Source organism: Apteryx mantelli, chromosome 10, assembly GCF_036417845.1.
Source record: "Apteryx mantelli isolate bAptMan1 chromosome 10, bAptMan1.hap1, whole genome shotgun sequence".
Taxonomy (NCBI): domain Eukaryota; kingdom Metazoa; phylum Chordata; class Aves; order Apterygiformes; family Apterygidae; genus Apteryx; species Apteryx mantelli.
Genome location: NC_089987.1, coordinates 17,461,626 through 17,479,475, shown reverse-complemented (window position 1 = coordinate 17,479,475; position 17,850 = coordinate 17,461,626).

The window sequence follows — 17,850 nt, the reverse complement described above, 5'->3', positions numbered from 1 at the left end:
TCTTTTGTTTAGTGTGCTGTGACCATAGGCGATGAATGGTGCCTGCAGGAACTCGGGCACTGTGCAAATCCATCTTTTTTTGCAAGCTAGATGCCTGAGATCTTATGTGCTTAAGCTTACAAACATTTTTAAAGTTGATGTAAATCATCCCACAGGAGATATTCTGAGATATATGTCCCTCACTTAAAACCCTTGGTGATCCACAAACCACACGTTTTGGAACTGAACAATTATAGCAGTTGGGAAATCTGATGCTTTTTCTCTTTTAAAGGTATGTAACTGATCAGTATCATTGTTTCCCACAACAGTGACTCAGAGCAGATGAAATATATCCACGTTTGTTCCTCTCTTCTACACACACAGTGTGTCAGTCCTCGAGATATCACAATATTTACAAGCTCGTGCTCTGTTAAGTGGACCATGCTGCCACATAGTGGAAGTCTGATACACTCTGTCTTCATCCATCGTATTAAGTTGCGCAAATATAAGGATAAAATAATGAGGTTTGTTCATTTCTGTAATAATTAACAGCACATTTACACTCAGAGCATATCACTGTTGATGTTTACTATTTGATCAAGTATGATGGATGCCTTGTGGTTGCAAATTCAGATTAGCATAATTTCATCACCAAGGGACCCATGAAAAGGTTCAATTATAGAGCAATCTCATTAATACCAGGGCTTGTTAAACTAATAGAAATAGACATCCCAACAGCTCTGATATGTATACATGTGCTTGGAATATAATTAATGGAAAAGTAACCCATACCTGAAACAAGCCTGAATGATATGATTATGTGATGTACTAGAGTGACTGAGATAAATGCTGTTACAATATAATGTTTTCATAAAACTGCTCAGAGAAAAATTGTCAGCAAAAATCTAGGCAATGTTTCTTGCAAAATGTTAACAAAAGATTTATCCTTCATGTCTGAGTGGTACACACTATCTGTTTTTACCTGTGGACGAAAAACTGTTTAGCTTATGCTTTCCATTTATAGGGGTAGCTTGAGAAGCCCCCCCCACACACACACACTTTTAGCTTGATTTTTAAGCAGCCATTTTTCAACATTTGAAATGTGCAAATTCACCTCCAAACAAGAATTGTGGTAAGAGAGTTTGTAAAAGTCCTATTTATTGTAGCTGTGAATGTGGGTGGGCAGCCAGGTCTTTCTTTGGGGGAGCACAATTCAAATTTTCCAGAATGGAGAATAAAGAACTACTGCAACTGGCACCTGTCATTCATGCATGACAGGAAGGAGTTTGGAGTCCAAGCAACAATCTTACTTGTGCAGATTTTCTAGTGACAGACAAACCCTTTCCCTCAGTTTCCTCATCATTTAATGGAGAAATACTGGAGCTGTGTAGGAAACTCTTATTCCAAAGTTAATTTTCCTATGTCAGGACAACTTGAGATGTTATGCAATTTTTCATGAAAAAATTGTATGATGATTGTTGTGTTACTATTTACTTATAAATACACCTCATTTACACCCTGTGATATATCACAATATCAGACAGATGCGGATGATGATGTAGAGACATTCTTCTTTGAATGGTTCTCTGCTTTGAACAGACCAGAGTTCTCATTGCCCAGCCAAGTGCTTAACCCTAGTCTGCTTCCTCTCATTTGAACTGAGGACCTATTCCCCCAGTTAATGTTTAGGATCCTAAATGTTTTGATATAAAAAAATTCTTTGACAAATCAGAGTATTCTGGCCAAGTATTTTATTTTTAAAATGCTTCACTGGTGCTAATAATACCTGTCATCTTAGGAGAGGTGGTAGCATCAGTGCACTAAAAGCTGAATGACCAGTCTCATGAGCTCTGTGCTCCCAAAGGCTTCACTCTATGCAGCGCTCCTAACATTATGGAAGGAGAGGTCCATCACCTGCATGGTGCTCTTCATCAGCAGCAGATTGAGGCATATGCAGTAGGAAAGGATGTTCAAACCGGTTGGGACAGGTTAGGTGTAAGTTACTGTCTTTTCCATAGTATCACGTTAGATGAAGCAGATCCCTCATCCTCTAGTCTCTCAGAGACTTTATGACAGTGAAGGACAATTGGAACCAGCTTGATTGTTATCTCTTGCTCCAATGTAGATGATGTCCAAATGAGCAAGTTTTCCTTTGAAAACTGGCTATGGTCTTGTGTATTCAGGAAGGCTTGTTCAGAATTCACTAAAGTGTAAACTTGTTAGTTCCATCCAAAGAAGCCCCATGAGTCCATTCTTATTTGACTTAGTTTATATTGCTTAGTAAGAGGTTTCCAAAAAAACCCATGAAAAGCTACTCTCAAGCAAGAATAAGAGTGTCAACACAGTCATGCGTCTAAGAAAACTTTCTCTTTCAGTCAAAGCCTTGTGACACAGGAACATTGGCTCTCAATAGAGGAAAAACTTCCAGATTTTGACACAATCCTTTCCATTATTTCTCCAATCCAAATGGCTTCTGTTCAGCCTTTCTAGAACGCCAAAACTGTTGTCTGCCCAACAGAACCATGACTAAATGTCATTTAGCTTGAACCTGTGTGAAAGGCAGTGTTGGATAATCATCATGAACGCAAGGCTGTGAGCTCTGAGCTCTGCCACTGCTCTTCATGTGCACTGTAAAGCTTTGTTCTTTATTTTCCCTATCTTCCAGTGATGCTGATGATTCAGGCCCTTATGCTGACACCTTTGCTTATGGAATGTAGTGGTTTGTGCACTATTAAAACAAAAAAAGAAAAAGAACAAGAAAACTTTGTGTAAGTTTAGGAATAATCACTTTTTAATACTAGGAAATAGTTCTTTGTATCCTAGGCTGCAGTAGGACTGACTCTTTTCAATGGGATTTTTTCTTCACTGACTTGCACCGACCTGAATTAGCTGTGGATCATGCACTTTGTATGTTATCTGATGCTCCTAGGATCATATTCTTAATCAGTTAGCAGTCGTAAAAATCATGAATGTCTGTAGAATGTTGTAGAAATGGTAAAATGTAGCAGAGTATGGAAATAAGTATTGTAAGCACGGACAACATCTGAGGCAAGAACTTTTTGGCAACCATAACTAGCTCCAGTAAAATGGGTCCTGTTCAGAATACAATAACTCTCTAACAATTCATTGTTGAATCCCTCGTTTCCTTCCTAGACCTAATTTTTGTTTAAATTAATTTTTATGCTGATGCATGATTCCATCACATGATCTTATTAAATCTACAATGCTGCATTTTTTATCACTTCTGCTATTTGATTTTTCTGCAATTTTAAGCAAAATAACACAATTCCAAAAATACTTGAAAGCTGATGAATGACTCATACTGTAGTTCATTGAACACCATAAAATATTCAGTGACTCAGAGTCCTAGCATAAACCAAGGGTCCAAAAAAGACTCTATTGTTCACAATACAGGGGTACAAAATCCAAAGACTTCTAAATCAGGTATTAGGAGCTATTTCTGCTTTTGCAGTTGTCACTTGTCAAAATTCCAGCTAATCCCTGTGTGGATTTTTAAAACAGTGTAATGGAACCTAATAATTTTATAATAAGAAAGAGTCTGTTTGCTAGATTAATTTCAATTTGTAATGTTGATTAGTTTCATGCAAGAGTGTAATGATCTGGAGTGGAGGAAAATATGACACTGGAATACTGGAAATGGTTTTCAAAGCTTAAAGCAGCTGTGTTATATAGTTCTACTACTTAGAATTACAATAGCAGTCTAGCTCACTTTCTGAATGATTCAGCTTTTATGGTTTGTGCACCAAAAGCTTTTATTCTCTAGGGCAAACTGATCCCTGGATATTTTCACCCTTCTCTTTGCTCAGTCTTTGCATAACTGCCTCGTACACATTGGTACCAATTTCTTTCCATACATAGATGTTTTTCTTGGGCCGTCTTTCCCCCCACTGATAACCAAATAAGTCAGTTTCTGTCCATGACCTTGACTGATTAAAAATAAAAAGTGAAATTATCTCTTATTAAAGAATCTAGCTAGACTGTGTTCCCTAAACATATCTTAGATATTCATTTTCTTTCTGAATACTTTTGCATAGTGTTTGCCAGCTGTTTAAAAGCTAGTGTAATCTCATCCTAGAGGTAGCCACACTTTGTAAGTCATTCTCTGAGTGTGTTTCTTAATGAAGAATGCTTTTCAGTACCTTGGCTTAAAAGGTCCCAATCACCTTTAGAATCCATTTTGTGTTGAAAAATCATTTGGTTGAAATTGAGGAAACCTTTACATAAATACCTGGGAGTGGAGAGAAGGTTCTTCTCTTGTTTTGTCTTCCTTTGCACAGTCAGCAACTGTTCTGAGTGACATGGCAATTTGTGATTCTCTCGTCATTGTCACCGGTGACTGCAGGCACTGTGCATTTATCCTCTCATTGCCACGCTTTTGCCCTCTGTGGTTTGTTTTATCTTTTAATGGTTGCAAAGAATGTTCCATGTTGAGCATCAGAAACATTTGCAATAGATATATTTAATTTGTAATGAGACTTAGCACCCAAAATCGACTTTCTGTGTGGTAGAATGGATCAAAATTATTGTTAAGCCACTAACCTTTCTGTCAAAGCAGTGACTTTCCATATTTCTACAGGAGTCCAATGGCCATGGGTGTGGTAAAATGGGTAGATTAGGAAATGACTTAGAAATATGCTAATCTAGAGCTAGGAATATTCTAGAAACAACATTTGCTCAGGTTTATTTCCTGTCTGAAAATGACACTCCTATAGGGTTTGTGCACAGTAATGTCAGTTACACATATGAGTATCTTTGTTAAATTTCATGATTCCTGATCTGCTTTTCATCTAATACCATTTTGCACTAACATACATCTCCTGATGTGACTAGACCAACATCCATGTAATGGTGCCATAATGGAAAGAAGAACCAGTCTGTCATTTCTGACAATTGTAAATTTACTTTCAGACACAGCCATTTGAGGTGTGATCATTCCTATATGTGACTTTGATGGATAATGTCCTTTTTGAAATAGCATTGTCACACGACTTAGTAAGTGCAGTGACAGTTAAGCTGGGGTGTAGGTGGTAATTACGTTTGGTTTGGGCTGAAGTTTTGTTAATGTTACAAAAAGAGTATTGAGAATCATCTGACTGTTTGTTCTCCCTCGGAAATACCTTTGGAGAAAAATAGGTGAATCCACGTATCTTTTTATGAGTACTGAACAAAAGCGGGATTTGAGAATTTCATTGGTGGACTGAGTTTCTGTTTAAAGGTAGTCTCTGGAGCAGGTAGAAAATGGTAAATATGAGGGTAAGTGAGTATCACAGGAAACAGTAGAACTATAATACTGTATTACTGCACCCAGTAGAGTTAGAAATGTCAGTCTAATACAACAGGCATATTTCTTATGTGTAGATTTTTTAAATAAAAAATCAGCAGCCTTGTTCAGATGACTTTTAAATGAATCCATAAGCATTGATAGATTCCCTGCCAAGGTGCAGTATCTGGGGCTCATTGTTATTAAGGTTTCAACAACATTTGTATTAACAAGTCACCTTTGTATCGTAAAAAGGCAGAGGGTTGATAGGCATTAAAAAAACAGCTGCATCATAGCGAGCAGCCAAGAGCACAATGGGTGTCAATAGGAGGTAAAACTACTCCCGCTGAGACAAGTGAAGAAGAAAAATGAAACAGGAGGATTTGTTCCAGCAGCCCTGTCTAATTGTTTATTCCCTTCTCATTCTATCCTAGTCACTCAAGGGCTGTGGCTTCTGTCATGTAAAAAACAAAAAACAAAGCTTGGGCTGCTCAGGGTTTGTCTCACTGTAAATGAGTGGAATTTGGGTGCTGGGGAGCTGTGGGCAGGGTGACGGCGTGTTACCCTTTCCTGATTAGTTACAAGGCATTCACTTCAGATAAGTGCTGTGTGCGTGTATGACCTCATAAGTGGCTCCAACCAACGCTAATAGTCTACTTCAGAGAGGAGATTAGGTTCCACTAATGGTGTCACAGCATGAAATAAGATGTAACATATTAGCTGGGGGAGAGGGAACAGGAGGTGGGAGAGAGCTGAGGAAAAAAAACTTGGAAAGGAAAAGAGCAACTTAAAGGTACAAAAGCACCCAGTGATATTGTGGGAAATCTGCAGCTCCAGGATATAAACGGATTTTGCAGGTTTCTTGTGGGCGAAAGGATATTTTAACACAATATGGGTACTAGCTTTCCTTCACTGGAAGGGATGCAGATGAAACCCAGGAGTCTGGCTATCCTGGGTATGTTTGTCCAGTGCAGGAAAACTCATGCACACCTCTATCGTAGCTGAGCTCCACTGAGTTATAGTAGTAGGAATATTTCCAATGTAGATGGGCTTTTTCCTGTAAAGTGTTTGGTAATTCACAGAGCTCAACAAAACTACAATGCTGAGAGAAAATGAAGCTTCTAGTAGCAGCAGACTAAAACATTTTTACTGGGAAGTCTCATTCAAATGCAAGTTGACTTGGGCCTTCTCTCCTCAGAGGCATCAGTCTTTCCCCTCGTCAGGATTGTATGACAAGCTGTAAAAATGTAAACTGTCTGATCACTGGTAGCATTGAAGCTACTGTGCTTCCCTGGATGAACAAGTCAGGCATTTCCTATAGTCTCCAGCAGGCTCTCTTATAACTATGAGATGCATTTCATAAATAGAGCAAACAAAACTGTTGAAGTCAAAGGCTTGCTGTCAGGTGAAATATACCTGGTAAATTGTATTATATTAGTCACTGTTATTTTATCCACTTGAGCTGGAAGAAGTGGAGCAACTTTTAACAAATTTGTCAACAATGTTTTGTTCAAATATTCTTTCTAGGCTCTAAAATTAGTAAAGACTGGCAGCAAGATTTCTACTCTGATTTACAGGATTTTTAAATTTTGGTGCTGTGGGCACTGACCACATTCCCTTGTTGGCTGAGGGTAGATGGTTGGCTCATGCATGTGAAAAATATTTTGGCCCTTGTTATTTTTCAGATTTTGCCATACATAGCAAATGGGGTCTAGCACATGAACAAATGGGAAAAACTACTGCTCCAAGACTACGTATACATGCTCACTTTCAAGTCTGTGACACTCCCATTAGAAGCTGGTTTACTAAACAGAAATCTTGAAACTCTGCAAAGAATTTTTTAACCTACAAAATGCATATGTGGTTTTGCAATCCAAACACAATGTAAAGTACAGATATAGTTTAACAGACTAGCATGAGAGAAAGTTTTTGTGAAGGCTATCTACTGTTCTTACTGTAGTTTACCAGTTGAGAGCATGTGATGAAGAACACTGGCTTTGAGTGATAGAACACTGGACTTGTCTCTAGAAGATATATTATATCTACTCTTGAAGAAGTAGCAGTGCAGTTTTGCTACTGATCTGGAGAAGATCAAGAGTGATCTGCTCCTTCAGCAGCTGATATTTTGGGAAAGGTGAAAAGTAGAAATGCTAAACTGAAGCGTAGATGCTGATGTCTGTCCCCTTCTCCCATATACATACACACATACATACAAAACTGCATGGTGACAAATAATTTAATTAGATGACAAATAGATTTTTTTAAAAGAGCACCTTAAGAGCATTTGGGGGTTGGCTCTGAGACAGAGCAGATGACCTAAATGCATCCTGTGCCAGCATGCACCTGCTGAAAACATTCATCTCTTCATAGAGGTAAGTAGTTGCAGCTTTGGTTGTTTTTGGTGTAGTGGCAAGGTAAAATTGAGATGTACCCTATTTGGAGATGGTACTAATCAGCCAGGCTCCTAAGTCCAGAGAATTCACTTTTGCCTGCACAAAAAGTTGAAGAGTCAAATGCAGTTGTCAAATTTTCATTAGAAAAGTGCCTCCTCCTGCAGGATGATGTACCTGGTTATTTCCAGCTCGATTAAAGAATCTGTGGTTGTCTGCAGTTAATACTATTGAGAAGCTGGGTGCACTTAACTGTAGACTTGATTGTTGCTAATGGAACACGGGGCAAGATTCAAAAAGGAGAGAGGTGCCTAAATCTCCCTAAAATTTCACTTAATTTAGTCATTCAATATCCCATATTTATCCAAGGTTTCACTTGTAAAGCTACTAAGAGGTGCAGTTGCACATGGAGATAGAATAGCTGCCATCTTTTCTGAGCTGTGTATTTTAATGTGTCTCATACCCAGACTTGTTAGGATTCACAGACCTGGCAGCCACAGGCCTAAATTCCCTGAGAAGCTGGTAGGTGTATTCAGAGAAAGACAGAAATAAATGCAGAACTTCAGATTGTTTCATTTTGTCTCACGATTCACAAGGTGTGAACAAGAGGGAGAATACTCTGAGCTCAGTGATGCAAAGTCCTTTGGGAGCAGAGAGTTTTGGATTTGTGCACTGTAGTCCCAGTACCACCTAGGTTATTTATCTGCTGACTCTTCAGAGGGGGGAAAAAAACCCGCAGAACCAGAACTAAAATCCGGAGATCATCCTGTAGAGTGGCACCTCTGACTGTCTTACTCCAGCCTCCCTCTAAGGGAGGGATGTATCCAAACACCCTTGACCGAGGAGGGGAGAGATCCGAGTATGTCACTTCATGGATGAGTGCCTCAGCCACTGGACTGCAGTATGAAACACAGTCAGGAGCGCAATCTACTCTGGCATCTGTCCTTGCAGAAGTAAAAGTTATCTCCCCATCTTATCATAATGCTGAGTTCGTAAGAGAGACGGACTTTCAGGCATGTCTTATCTTCAGCATTACCTGCAGACTGATTTAGCTGACTGTAGTTTAGGGCAGTTAGTGCACTGTGTTGCAGGCATAGCAGTCTGGGTCTTGGTATTTGATAAGGTATCTGCTGCTCAGCAGTATTTTCTCTTGATAGGTTTCTGATGAGAGGTGAGGATGCTTCTCAAAGTTCTCTGCTGACTTGAATAGAGATGTTTTGCAGTCTAAAGGCAGTGAATTTGGTCATCTCCACACTTACTGTACTGCTGTTCATATACTAGCTTTCTTGACAAGGTACCACTGCATAGTTAGAGCAGAGACTAGGGATGGGGATCTCAGCTCTCACTGATTTGCTGCATGACCTTGAGCAGCACATTTAAACTCTGTGGTTCACTGCCTTCTTTACTAAATTGTGATAATGTTCCATAGTTCCTGAAATGTTATGAAATACAATTTTATATGAGACATATCAATTCATGTTTTATGATATGAACTATACCATAGACATTTGCCACATTTTCCACATCATTTTCAGTCTCAGGAAGGCATGGCAAGAGCAGTGTGGGGAAGCCCACACCTACTGCTACTTATATAGATTTTTGCCACCTTAGCCTCTCTTTGGGGGACTGGAAAACACACTCTTGTTTACTGAGTTCTTCATCATCCAATTTCCTTCTTGGCAATGCTATTAAACAAGTAAACAGACAAAAAGGAAGAGATCTGCTGTTCTAACTTCTGTGCCAGATGAAGAGAGAAAATGTTCTCAACTGAATTTGTAAGCTTCACATATTCTTATGACTGTACCTATATTTCATGAAGTAATAGGATTAGAGCATCATTCCTGCAGAATACAACACCATTCTTTACTGAAACTCCATTCACTATATCTGCTGCAGGTTAAGAACTGATCACTGCTCCCAAGACTATTTGAAACACTCTGGCCACTGACCTCAGTTGTTACCACCGTCATTTCCCAATATGCCACAGATTTGTACTTACAATCTCTCTGGGAGCTCTTGAAGCTGCAGGAGGCTGGACGTGACATTGGCTCTGATCCCAGTGCCCTCACACATGACCCCAATCAGCTTTGCTACAATTCTCATGATACCCACAGGGTTTCCAGATGGAAAGAGAAAAATAAATGTTATCAGCACAATCCAAATGGAAAAGGTTTTTTTTTTTTTTTTTTTTACCATAGACAGTCTCTACTTTGATGCTGATATGCAGAGGTTATTAATTCATTTTTTTGCATCAGAGTATCTCACTTTATTAGAGCAAGGGAAATATAACAGGCTTACTTTGATTGTCAGATTCTTTTTTTCCCCTTTTAAATGGGAAATAATGCTAAAAGGGCTCATCTTTTATTATTAATGCAGCTTATGCTTCTCATTAGAACTGACAGTTTATGATATGGAAAGAATTGGTCATAAAATCTGTGGCTAACCTGTGCCTAATAGTAAATATTTGTTTCAACTAAGCTAAAATGACAGTTGTAGTTATAAGTGACTCCGAGTCTCCAGTCAGGTAACAATGAATGATATTTTTTCCCTAGAAACAGCCACATGAGGCTATAGAGGCACCTTTTAATAAAATAGGAAAGGATATTTCACAATTTTTTTTAACTGTCTTCTAAAACTTCTGCAGAGATCAGTTGGCCATATTCTGTATTTGCATTCACAAGTATGAGTTGTCATCCTGCCTTAAGGGTGTAGATGTGCCTGGACTTCCTCTGTAATCAGCCATGACTGAAGAGAAACTTTCTGAATGAATCTATAAAAAAAAAATCTTTGGTTTCTCACAAAATGTTACAGTAACTTAGAACACTTAGAGCTTTTGAGGAATTTTGATTTACATTTTTTTTTGTTGTATGATCTTTAGAGGCAGATGAGACCACAAGTAAAATGTAATTAAATTTATTCCTCATAGTCCAATTTTCCTGTTTCCTTTGATGTGGAAATATATACCATGGTAATTCTAATAAAATATGCTTTCAAAATAGGTAAATATTTGCCATACTCTGAAATAATATCATGTGAAGTGTCTAGTTATTGCTCACCTACGATCATTAGTCAATGTCTTCATCTCATGAAAACATTTGAATATAGTCATTTCTGCATTTACAAAAAGTGTTTTTTTCCCTGTCTCTTTCCCCTCACAGAATAGTTCATTTCTGTAGCATCTTATTAAAAGATGAACACTGCCTTATATTGAACAGGTTGGAGACCTGGTAAAACACTGGTAAAACCAATATAACTTCACAGGAATAAGTGAGCAGAGTGGTAATTCACACCTTCTCTGCAAAAAGGCAACTTTATTAAATGATAAACTGGAAAATTTGGATAGTGATGTATTGCACTGATAGCCCCTGCATCTGCGTCTTCTGCGTTTTAATGGAATATGAAATTTATCCATGTGCAGAAAATCAGCAAAAGACCAATTGGAGTGAAGTAGCATGTCTGCCCTATATCATACACCAGTCTGGTCATTAGCAAGACAGGTTTCTCATCAGCACAGATCCCATCCCTCATGTGATAGGACCCCTTTGAGGGGATCATCAGGATGTCTTTTCTCCATGCCAATTCAATCCTTACCTTGCCTGCTAGAATCACCAAAAATGCCTTGAATTAGTAAAAACTGTGACAAATTGGTAATCTAATTAACCACAATTTTTTTAATCAGCTAAGCTAACATCAAACATGCCTTGTAAATGTACTAACAGCACCTTCAGAACAGATTTGTTTTATAGGTAGCAATTAAAATAAATAATCTGTCATTGCACAAATCGTGGCTGGCTGAGCACAGTACAACTGTATTAATCATCTCAAAACCATGATGTAACTAACTAATCAGCTCAAAAACTAAAGCTGCTTCAGCTTCCCTATAAATTATGTAGTAGCAGTCTCACTAACATCTTACCAGCCACTCTGTTCCCTCCTTACTGACCAGCAAATGTTGTGGACACAATGAGAGAGAGTCTCTTCAAGACACAAATGACATAGGACACTGGTGAAGACTTTCTTTGATTCACTGCTTTCAAAGTTCCATTGAAGATAACAATTTTTGGAGCTGTTAACAAAGCAGATCTTCTCGATGGTCGCTCTGTTTGTTGTGTGCAATTTTGGCGGGATAAACAAATAATCAAACAGGATGGGCAGCAATTGAAATTGGATGCTTAGAAAGCAGGTGCACGTCTTCCCTGGCACAACCCAGCTTCTTTAGATGCAAGCAGGCATTCACTTCTACTAAGGCAAAGGCTTATTGTTATGTATGTCTATTTGCAAGAGAACTTGAAGTTTTGGCCTGTTGCTTCATTAGAATAATCTCTGCTGAGGGAATCTATCTTGATTATATGAATCTTCAGCATCCCAATTTTGCAGCTGTAACTATACCATACTGAGACAAAGCTGTATGCCAGCTAGGCAATTTACTGAGTAAATAATTAATGCCCGAGTTCACACATAGCTGTCCACATATGTAATTTGTACATGCAAGTCTTTCTGTTAAGTAAGACTAAGGTATAAAAGTTTTTATAATTAAGGCCTGAAACGAACATTTCCTCCCTGTTCCTACTCCTCCCAACCCCAAACCAGTGACACATGAAATAAGCAATGTGCTAAACTATAGAAAACTATCATCACCTCACTTTTTTAATAACCGCCGAGTATTTTTACTGCCAGATACATGCTGGGCTTTTGATGACATTTATATGACATACAATGGCCAGTGAGATTAATCACAGATCTGTATTCTTTAAAGATACCCATGAGGATAGACTTCTGTGCCTGCTTTCGATGTAAAGATGGTTTTCCCAACTGCAACTCACCACACTGCATGTTCTTGCAAACCTTTCACTTTTAACGTCTGCTTAATAAAAATGCTTTCTCTGACATTGAAAAATTGGACCTATCAATATGTTACCAGTCCACGTTTCCATTGCGACCATCTAGACTTCAGAGAGCCACTGCACTCAGTGAGAGGCAATGATGCTATTACAACCTGACAAGGGCATATTGAGATACTTGGGCATATATGTCACAAACTCTCTTATAATTTTATCTTTTAGAATGGGCGTTGCAGTAGAATAATTAGAAAGTGATGGCTAACAGGGCATAACAGAGATCAGTTTGAGAGCTCAGAGAAAGAGCAGAAGTTATGAATAAGTGACCAAAAGATAAATGTGTGTGTTTCCAATCAGGATAAAAGAAGCAACAAGTAAGTGCACTGCCAAAACCAGATTATATTTCAAGTGGTGTTTTTAAAAGACAAAAAAAAGTAAATCAGTCTTACTTTCAGATGTGGCAACCCTTAATAGCTCTGCCAGGGATGTCAGCAGTGCTACCATTTAACTGTGTTATAGTTATATGGTGCATCTCAAACACTTTTCAAGCTGTCCTAGCCTGCTGTCCTAGCCAAAAACAGCTATCCCAGTGGTGAAAGCAGCAGTCCCAAGGAATGGACAAATACTGTTCTGCACAGCATCCTGCTTAAGTGGGAGCTGTCTAGTCACTGCTGCTAAAATAAACTGTGCTCTTACAGGAAGTGCCCCAGGCTCCTTCGTGCCTGTGCCATAGAGATGAGCTTCTGCATGTTAAGATCTCACTGAAGAAACTTGCATGGAGTGCTAGACAGAAACACTAGATATAGTCCCTGGGCATCTGCAGAAGCCACAGTAAGATAAGGGTATGTGCTTGTCCTACTCCTTCACAGAGGGTATGGCTTTACTGCAGTCCAAATATCAAACATCTGTATTTGGGAAATATTTTGAAGGATTGAGGCTTTTGTGTCACTGCAGAATGGGGGAGGGGAGGAGGAGGAGGAGGAGGAGGAATCAGAAGAGCGTTAAGTCAACAGAACCCACCTCTGTTTTGTCTCCTCTGAACTGTCACTGGTTTGGGCGCATGCCTGGCATACAGAAGATGCAGATTCAGAATTGAGCAGTACAGGGAACTGCATGTGTGTCTCCAAACAGTTGCTTATATCAGCAGAGACTTGACTTTTCCAGTGTGAGCCTGACTCCTGTTGTGCCCCAGGAATCAGGAATTCAATCCTTTGCCAGCAGCAGCTCATGACACTGGTTTCCCTATGCTGACCAGGTACATGGGAGGGGGCACCCGTCCTCTGCACAGTCCTCAGCCACATGCTCCAGGATCCAGAATATCCATGGCCTAGAGCACCTGGTCCCAGCACTAGGTAACAGTATTGGCAAAGTTTGTGTCCTGCTTTGACTGCATAGCCTAAATCATTACCTAACACACAAGTTATAATATAGTAATGATATATTCAGAATTGGCTCAGCCTTTTAAAATGCAAATTAATAGTCAAGTAATAATTAGATGCATTTGACCCTGCATGAGAATAGCCAAATGTTGAGTCTGTTCTTCCAAAGCTGAAGATCTGCTGTGTACATTACAATACCATTTAATACTACACACACAATAGTCATATAGCTTAGCCAGGCAACACTGCTGAGTCAACTGTGCACTATAAGGCCTTGCTTCCTTTCTCATGGCTCTCTTGCCTTTGAAGTTAAGCTGCAGCAGGCTCAGCTGTGCTCAGCAGGAGGGCTGAAGGTTTGAATATTCAGATTTCATGTCTGTTTATAGAGTGGCCCTTTGAGATGTAGGAATTCTGTTACAATGTCCAGTTTCTGGGGGAAGGGTTGCTGAGGCTGTTAATGTGTCTCAAGGAGCTTCAGCCATTATGCTAACCACTGGAGGCCCCTTTTGCTCCTGGCAGACATTAATGGCCACATGGATCCAGCAGCATAAGATCAGGTACCTCTAACAGACATTTTTGATGGCTCCTCTGATTCTACTTCTGGTTGTTTCGTAGTGGCCGCTTGCTGCAGCAGGCAATATTTAGTCTGCTTAATTTAATTAGGGTTGGTTTAAAGTTCACTTCAGTGCACTGTTGCTCTCGGCAGTAGCTGACTCACTTGCACATGAAGTCTGCTTGGTTTCCACAAGGAAAAAAGGTGAGAAACAATAATTTAACATGGACACCATGCATTTCCTAAGCTCCAAGTGCCCCTTAGCCACATGCAGTGTTCTCATGTAGACATGTGTGTAATAGCCCAAGTTAAAGAGTGTCCAGGAAGGGAAAGCTGATGAGTATCTGCCTGCACCATTCTTTCATTTGAAGTCCAGACAGGCAGAAAAGAACTATTATAATCCTACCAAATGATTTGGGAAGGACACATTTAAGTCTCATAAAGCAGAATCCTGGAAGGTCTCCTATAATCCAGAAGACTGCTGCATGGTTCTGTGAGATGTGCAACAGTAGATAGGACTAGGATTGGGGCTGCTGCTTCTTATAGAAGATGTGCTGTGTAGCTCTGTTATAGCAAAGTATGCAGTGATAAAAGAATGCATCGCTGTCCTGTTTGCCTCATGAAGGGCCCCCTCCTTTTCCAATTACAGAAAAATTAGCAGCTTTCAAGCACTATCCGACAGTTAGTGCAGAGCTGTGTATGCAGCCAGAGGAGAGGCAGGCTTGCCAAGCTGCTCGTTTGCTGTCAGCAGAGAATGGCACTTGCTGGAGTTTAGCTGGGGTGCTCCTGGGACTCTGTTCTGTCTCTGGCCCCCATGGCAAGTCGCAGTCCTCCCCACAGTTATTCATGCCCTTTTTCCTTCTCTTGTCAGCAGTTTTTTTCTATTCTTTATCAAGCAAACAGAAAGATTGAACTGGACCAGCTGTTCTAGCACTGGATAATTTGAGGGTACGTGCTGGGTAATTAAGGGGTAATATGCTACTTATTATTTAAGGTTGTGCTATATGTTTAAAGCTGCCACCTTAGACTTCTCCCACTAGAGTCAGTGGAGGTTTATAAACGAGTGAACAGACTTGGGCTACCTCATTATACACTTTTGGAAACCCATCCTCCTGTAAATTGTGGGCACTACCCATAAGGAAGTGCTGCACAGGACTGCATATAGCTACAGTGCTATATAGAGCGATTTAAGGTATTTGCATAGAGCTGTGGGTATTTCCTTGCTTTTCCTCTGTGCTTTTCTTTCCCTCTTTTATCCTATGCAAAATAACTAAGCAGCCTAATGTAGAAGTCACAATACAGGTGTCATTTATTGAACATTACAGTACCATACCTTCAGTCTCTGACAGAGGAGACTCAGTATTGAGCCAGTGGTGAATCAAAGCACCTGCTATTAAAGTCAGCACATTTAAGCAGGATCCCATTGATCTGCTGTTTGTGTTTCTTAATATTCGTAAAAACACATTTCTTGAGACAGCGGGGATATCAGTGAAAGAAAGGACAGCTAACATCCGCATCTTCTCCATGTGATTGGAGTATTTGCATCAAATACTTTATTATGAAGGCTGGAGAACAAGAAAAGCACATTCAGCGTCATATGTTATGGCACAGTCCCTCTCTGGTGGAGCAAACAATGGGACCATTATACAAGCTGACATATTTTTTGTTTCTAATATATTCTGCTTCTTTGTGTCTGTGTGTACTTAAATAGCAGGCACAGATGTACTGTTTCCAAAGGTCTTTGACTTGTCATGAGAATACTGTCTTTACCAGTAAAATAAATTGATTACTAGTGACAATGTTAACTATTATACAAAGAACACAGCTCTGGTGGTCTTTGTTAGATTTTTAAAGAAAAGGTGATTATTTCTTCCTTATGACAGTTTGAAAGGTTTGCCATGTGGATATGGAAAGATTTTACTCATGAATATGCAGAGGTATGGCAACAGGCCGGGTAGCCAGATCTTCCAATTGACCGTTGGCTGTGATTGAGTGAGGAGAGGAAGAAAAACATGAGACAAACACAAAATGTACAAAACCAGCATGGGAGATGGTTGTTAAAATATTCGATTGTGAGAATATTGTGAAATATATTTCTGGTGTAATACCAGATTGATGACATGATTACAGGAAAGACAGTGCCAACTGGAAAGATGCACAGCACATCAGGTTCATGGTATGGCCACCAAATTCTTTAATAATATTTATGCCTAGGGATTACTGCTTTATTCTATATTCTTTAAGCCCTCTGAGCAGTGACATCAGGAAGCTAACCTGTGACATTTCAAAGCAATATACCTTTCTTACCAACAAGATGTGTTGCTATTTTTCTGGGAAGCATTATAATCATAGAAAAAAAAACCCACAACCCATACAGGGAGTACAGCGTGTTATAGAGCAGAGAAATTAATGAAGAATAAAAAAACAGACACAAATACCTACTTGTTATATTAGAATGGCTTTTCACACATTTTTTTCTTTTGAAATGTAGAAAATTATAAAGGGCCCATTTAGAGTGAAAATTGTACTAGAACCTTTACATTTGTGCAGGTTGCTGCTCTGAAATGTATTCAAAAAGTTCTCTTTCTACAGATCTCATGTAAAAATAATTTGGGTTCTTTTCCAATCTAATTTAAACTGCTACAAATATTTTGTTTAATGAGGTTGGAAACTATCCATTTGCTCCCCTTAGAAAATGCTCAGAGTTCTCCCTTGATTGCAGTTCAGATCATGCTGCTAAACACCAATTTAGAACACAAATCAGGCTGCTTGTTGATTGCAGTTCAATTCATGCTGCTAAATACCAGTTCTCTGATCAGCAAGATGCTGCTCTACAGGCTATGACCTGGGCCTCCCAAGCCGTTGTTGCATTATTTTCATATAGGTTGCGTTACTAAAATTAGATCCACCCTATCAAATCATAATTAAGGATATGGTGTTTACTTGATCACACAGCAAACCTGCCCTTTTTCATTCAAAAGGATTTTAGTATTAGTGACAGCTATGCATTGCTTTGGCACATGTAAACTGCCCTTATTTTAAATCATTAACTCTTGAGCAAATGTCTATGACATCATTAATGCATTTAATTTCCTCTTGGTTAGAAGACTTTTTCCTGGATGAATTCTTTCTCAGCTTACTTAATGTTTTCTGATTTCCCTTGCTGGCTTATTGCTACTGGTTGTTACAGTTGGTCTTTGGGTCAGGGTGAAAGAAAGAGGGACAGACTCTTTCCTAAAATCTTGACCCCCATTTCAACATCTTGATGATGAGGCATGTTTCTTCTCTTTTTGACCATTAAATCCCTCTAGGTATTGCATGGTCACATCTACCCCATTTCACATCAGCACTCTGGGATCAGGTTCCTGTCATTGCCCCAGCACAGTTTGTCCCTTCCTAGTTTACTGTACAATGCCTCCTTCCTCAGCAT